We start from the raw sequence: 6,668 nt of genomic DNA, 5'->3' as shown, positions 1-6,668 counted from the left end.
ACGCAGCAGCGTCGTACCGCCGAGCTCCCGCGATGCGAGCGCCCTCACACGCCAGAGCGCGGTCCTCCTCTCCACTCACTCTCCGCTACTCCGCCCGCACCACCTGCTCCGGTTGCTAGGGGCGAGGATAAGCGCGCGCGCCCGCAGCTGTTGCTATAAAAGAGGGAGTGAGAGCGCAGAGAAATCACCTGCCGGCGCGCGGACACCGACAGACGCGTGACACGCCCTGACTAAGAAAGGCATTCGCATTTAAAAGGTTTCTGGGTTTGAGGGCTTCTTTTATCCTACAAGAATGACGTGACTTGTCAACAAAACTGGCACTGACAACGGCAATTTTTGAGATCATTTTCCTGAGTTTTCAAAAAGAAGCAGTTTCATTGAAAATTGTGATGTATACAATTAGTACGAATGCTGTTCTTGGGGACACGGGATTGATTTTGGTCAGCCGGGGCACCCATCTCTTATCGTATACAAGAAAGCGAGCATTTCAAACTGTTTCCATTAGAAATACATGTGAAACCTCACAGGTTAACCAGCGGATCTTTTTGGTTGTCTTGTACCCGCACACTGGGGAAATGGAAGAAAGACAAAAAACATGAACAATCCCAAAACGTTAGGGGCTGCGTGATTATCAATGTGTTTTAGCAGTTTCTGAATTAGCCGACCTAAACTAATGCTGATTCGTTTATATGTGGAAGAATGTTTCAAGTATTTCTGAAAAAAAGGAACGTAACTTTGAGGCCTAAAAAAAAGCACCGCACTGGTATGCCGATGATAGCTGTAATAGCCTCGTTAGCTCGGGCAATCCGGAACAAGAAAACAACAGAAGACGAACGAGGTACATTGGATTGCGTTGTGGTGTGCCAATGCGGCCTACCGAGGGTTCCAAAAGAAAATATTTTCCATGCTACATTCATTAACATTCTTGTATTTTTTCCGGCAGGACCGTCACTACCGGAAAAGAGTGATAATGAGGTTACTTGATTCGACCGTTCCGCAAGAAACTAAAGAGGAGAAACAGTCGATGAGAAGCGAGGAATTGTTCACGTCCGTGCGGCTCATTTCCTGTTCCGGTAGAACTCAACTAACTGCTGACGTCCTGTGTTTTAGGTGTTGTTCGCAGCTTGGATGCCTTCCTGTAGCTACGTTTTCTTTACGCTTGTATTTTTATGCTTGGTCGTTACGTCGTGACATTCAGGAAGAGAACGCAGAACAGCGTGGGCAATAAAAGTCGCAGAAGTACGGCTCTTTTCATACAAGTTGTCTTTTTTTTGTGACTGCGGCTTATAGCCGTTGGAACTACTTTGTGGAGCTGCTAGCGCCTTAGTTAGGGAACCATAAACCAGTCAGCTCTCCGTGGTAACTGGATTAATTACCGCAGGGCACGCATTGATTTCTTTCCTTGCTATGCGCCACTACCTTCCTCATTACAGACAGTTGTTCGGTGACCTGCATGGTAACCACAGTGGATCGTTACGGTCTGCCGCCGAGCGCAGAAGAGCCAGTAGTGAGTGATGCAATACGTTCATCAGCCACTGCCCAACGCTTTTTTCTAAAGGCGAAAATTCTCACGGAGAAGTAATCCTTGTCACAAGTGGACAACCTCACTTTTCTTTATTTATTAGCCCCGAGAAGTTGGGGTGGCGCCGCCTGGCGGGAGGCGTGGATGACGTCACAGCAAGGACTCTTGCACGTCCGCCATGACGCGCCAGCATATCACGCGCTTGCTTCGTGCGCTGTTCCGCTGTTTACGTTCGCTTTTTGCCTGTCTCAAGCTTCAGATGAATGACAAAAACAGCATCGATAATGTTCCCAGTAAAACGACAAAAAGTTATATGCATTTTTTCTTCACAGCCCCAAACTGTGCCCGCGCGCGGCCGTGCACACTTTGAGAGGGGTGATCAGGTTTGTTGTTGTGTCGTGCTGCTAACTTCGGGGATAAGTCTGATTCCCGACCACAGCAGCCGCATTCCGACGGGTGTGAAAAGCAACATTCATCTGCTTTGATACAGGAGCACGTTAAAGGATTCGAGGCGGTCAAAATTAATCTGCAGCGTGTCTCACAATCACGTCGTGGTCTTCACACGCAAGGCACCTTATTCACATTATTAGGTTGCGTTGTTCACGGGCGGTTCCTTTAAAAAATATGATGGATTCGCCTCCACAAGTGTTATTTGCATCGGGCGCATCCGCGATCGGCGGACAGCGTGCTTGCCGGTGTGCCAAGCCCCGCGCACCATTACGAAAGCGCATGCAGTACTAAGCTTCGCAAAATATCCCGAAAGCGCTCGCCCGAGAATACCGCCGCGGCTGTGTTTGTTTTTCTTGTGCACTCGCTTACTCATCATGTTGTTTAATTACACGTTTTTCTCGCAATAATTTCGGGGCTTCATTTCACAACATAAGAAAGTTGAGGTTAATTGCGGAAACTCCTTATTGCTGTCAGATTGTGTCTTCATGCAGCATCCGGCGCTGTTACAGTTGTTTAAGTACTAGTTTAGATAGCCAGCTCGTAAATTAATTTTCTTTGCAATTGATATACCCCTGAGCATCATCAACCTTTATGCGGACATGACATGCGATACTATTATTTGACTCATTAAGGCGAAGGACGTTTAATTGATACGTTTAATTGAACGGTTCAAAACGCTCATTTCGACTTTCAGGCGTTTGTTTTGCAGGCGATTGCTATCAACAGTGCTCTCACGTGAATTTAACATTACCGCTCGTGACCCGGCGGTTGAGTGGACCAGCAGTTGATGCAAATCAGGATATACGGCCACATAATCTCAGACGAGTGTTGAGAAGAAATGTTTACATAATCCAAGTATTCTAACACCTCAGAATTTCCGAAGCCATTGTGTGCGTGGCAGTATTATTTTGCAGATTCATCTAAAGCCTCCTGTAGCAGAAAGCGCAATTCTGTGAAGTCACAATCTGCAAAGGCAGATATAACTTGTACGATAAACCGCAATGTAGTCATTGAATTGAAAGCGTCCTAATTTAATTTGTAATCTTCAGGACGCGTTTTCTAACCGTGGAGTCTACGCCAAGTTGCAATGAAGTTAGAACCATTAGCGCAAATTTTTTAGCACCGATGTCTTGGAGTACGGTGAAAACAACGAATGTCTTGCTCTCGTGCATCACCATTTTCACGGTGAAGCTTCCGTTCGGACGGGAATTCGCCCAGTATAAGCTATATTATCCAAACTTTCTACAGCGTACTAAACTTTCGCTAGTAGTGTAAACTTCCACCTGCTACCTTGGAAAATTGCATCGCAATAATGAGCAGTAATCACCACCGTATCGCGAAAGAGCGGGTACGCGGCGGGTGCAGAAAAAGGCGATCCTCGGCCGCGGAGCAAGCGAGTCCTTGCCGTGACGTCACATCACCGCGACTGCCGCGCCGCCAGTGTTCGTTCTCGGGGCTAATAGCCTAGAGAAAAGTTACGGATTCTTCAGCACAATAAGAGCCAATGAAATGATGGGAATGGTAACGAAACTTTTAAAGTCTGCAGTAATTGCCATGATATTGTGACATTGCCAATTGCCAATTGTAACAGATGCTTCCCCATAGCCTTTGGCTTTACATCACCAGATATTACGTGCCAGAAAGAAATTGCATTTGGCTGTCACATTGCAAAGGCGATTGTTCCCAAACGTGTATACCCGGCACGCCACGTTTATACCGCGTCGTCACTCAGCAATGCCACATCAATCGCACAGCGCCCAATGCATTGAGTATTCAGCTTTTTTTTAAGAAAAAAGAAATCACCGCGCCAAATAGGTGCTTACACTTTAGACGCCACATGCGCTGGCCACCAATGCAGTTCCTCCGTTCAGACATATAGTGTGTTTGTGAGCGTTTCAGCAAAAGAAAAAAAAATAAATGAAATAGAAAATAAATAGAAGACACTATAATCCTTGACTTAGGTGTATGGTAGTGGCGCTCTAATGTCGGCATTCGTTTGACCTAGCATATTCCTTGGGGTAACATTGCGTTTCTTCGCGCAGCCGAAGTGGATCTCTGAGGCCAGGTAAAAAGAAACGCCTGGTTGAGATCTTTGCCAGGTGCCGCAATGATCACAGCTACGTCACCGTCAGCGCGCTACGTCAGCGCGTGTCATCACCTTAAGCGCCGTTCATGAGACGTACGAAGGTCACTTCGCTCGCTGCAGCGGTCACGTTTGCGAAACGATCGCGCTGTTCAAACTGAAATAAGTAACAACCGTGACCGTTGTTTGTTCGCGCTCGTCCTGTGTATACCTGGGCGTTCGTGTTGTGCCTCGTTCTTCATGTTTGAGTAGCGCGCTTTAAGTGTTGAGCTGTGACACTTGATAGTTCGCGCTCGTTCTGTGTGTGTTCTTTTCGTGAGTCAGTTGCGCTTGAGCGACGCGCCAGAAATTTCGAGCTGCTCTCCTTTCTTCGCGTTACATTCCAATTGTTGCTATCGCAATTATTGTTTTACTGTTGCAGCGAAACTCTGACTTTTTTCACTAAACGCCATGGGTGGTTCAGGACTTTTTTTAGGCTAGTCTACGTGAACAACATAGCTTGTTGGGCGACTTGGAACATCGTAATATTTAGGTAGTCTAGGTGACAACCACTGCGCAATGTCAATGCGTACCTGTTTCATATAGGGACAAGACTAACTGTCGAGTCAGTTACAAACTCAACTTCGGAGGTATGAACTTTGAGTGACTGAAATTTCGGCGAGGCTACCTTTGTACACATACTCGACTAAGCCATCGTCCGATGTGGCGGACGCTAAATCTTATAGTATACTCTGCGTCATTGCTTTACCTCGCTGCTCGTCCCCAGAGGCATCCCCTTTATTCATACGGCAATCCTTTTGTTTTCATGCAGCCATGGATGACAGCGACTCTGCTTTGGGCAACTTTCAGCGATAGCCAATTGTAACAATGAGACGCATAGCTCTGCGCATTGATCTACATCAGAGGCCTTTAGCATAGCGTCTTCCTTTCTCGGTCCTATACAAAGGGACGATCCTCTCGAGCTTGAAGCCGGTGACGTCGTGCCTCAAGATGTAGTACTCGCGCGGACAGAGGCATCTCGTATGACAATGGAAGGCTACGGCTCCTTTTGATTCCTCGATTCGCTCTGATTCGCTCGAGAACCGGCTGTTCGCAAATTATACGTGTCTCCCTTTGGCGAATGGAGGCAGTCGTTGTTACTTTGCCGCCGACCGCGGATACCGGAACAAAAGGCGGCTGTGTAACTATGAACGCGGCGACAAGAGAACGGCGGCTCTCATTATGCCGTATGCGACGAATCACTTTGGACACTCGAGGCGCAGCGTATAATACGAAGACGCTAACCCTTAATGTTGGATCTAGAATTCACGAAGACGGTGGTCTTGTGATCGTGGCTTATTTCGTCGAATGGCTTAATTCAGATTAATGACACTCATTAGTCATACAGGTTCTCCTCTTTCCGGGCGGCGTAGGAACAAAGTTGTGACACGTGTAAAGAAGGGAAAATAGACAACCACCATTTTGTAGCACGAAGCCACAAGGAAATCCATACGGATTTCTCAGAAATAAAGCCTCTTAGTTGCCGAAAAATTCGTCCTGGTCCGGGGATCGAACCCGCGACCAACGCCTTTCCGGGGCTGTCGCTCTACCAATTGAGCTAACCAGGAAGCTAGCAATTGGCAGCGCGAGGGCGAATTCATCGACAACTCGAAGCAACTGGGCACATATTGCAAATCAGTTCTGCGGAATCCCGCAAGGTGGCGGAAGGGTTAAAAAAGGGAAAATAGACAACCACCCTTTTGTAGCACGAAGCCACAAGGAAATCCATACGGATTTCTCAGAAATAAAGCCTCTTAGTTGCCTAAAAATTCGTCCTGGTCCGGGGATCGAACCCGGGACCAACGCCTTTCCGGGGCTGTCGCTCTACCAATTAAGCTAACCAGGAAGCTAGCAATTGGCAGCGCGAGGGCGAATTCATCGACAACTCGAAGCAACTGGGCACATATTGCAAATCAGTTCTGCGGAATCCCGCAAGGTGGCGGAAGGGTTAAGAAAGGGAAAATAGACAACCACCCTTTTGTAGCACGAAGCCACAAGGAAATCCATACGGATTTCTCATAAATAAATCCTCTTAGTTGCCGAAAAATTCGTCCTGGTCCGGGGATCGAACCCGGGACCAACGCCTTTCCGGGGCGGTCGGTCGCTCTACCCACTGAATTAAGTCGTACTAACAAAAGTGATAATACGTCTGGATGCGTATGTTTAAGGTAGATTCCTGTTGGTCTCGACAGTTTGAACGAAAAGCGCCGGAAATCTATCGCCGCAGGCTTCAACGCAAGGCGTAATATTTACGCGCGGCGAGGCGAGGTAAACTCAGTAGAGCTTTTGTCGAAAATATTTATTTTATATGAAACACAAACAATTTGGTATTTACGCTATGCCTGGCATTTCGTTGAACAGGTGACTGCCTGTTTTTTTTTTTTGTTCGATCGACTGAAACGGGGGCGTATGCAAGCAATGTGATAATATGGGCTTGTGTTTAGTTTGGCTGCACCGTGGAGTCAGCAGGGAATCGCTCAATTTCGCTCAGTGGTTTCGCACGTAATCTCTTTTGACTGTTCTTTTGGTGATTGCTGTTTAGCTGGCATGACATTTCACTAACATTGAACAAGC

General features: G+C 47.2%; 1 non-coding gene across 1 annotated transcript; it reads right to left on the bottom strand.

The window, feature by feature from the left end:
* Window positions 1-5,866: 5,866 nt before the first annotated feature.
* On the bottom strand, window positions 5,867-5,940 carry Trnas-gga (transfer RNA serine (anticodon GGA)). Its single transcript has one exon. It is a non-coding gene; the product is annotated as a tRNA-Ser (tRNA).
* Window positions 5,941-6,668: the final 728 nt, after the last annotated feature.

The sequence above is a fragment of the Rhipicephalus sanguineus genome, chromosome 2, assembly GCF_013339695.2.
Source record: "Rhipicephalus sanguineus isolate Rsan-2018 chromosome 2, BIME_Rsan_1.4, whole genome shotgun sequence".
Lineage (NCBI taxonomy): Eukaryota > Metazoa > Arthropoda > Arachnida > Ixodida > Ixodidae > Rhipicephalus > Rhipicephalus sanguineus.
Note: the sequence above shows the minus strand (reverse complement) of the source record. Positions and strands in the feature narration are given on the sequence as shown.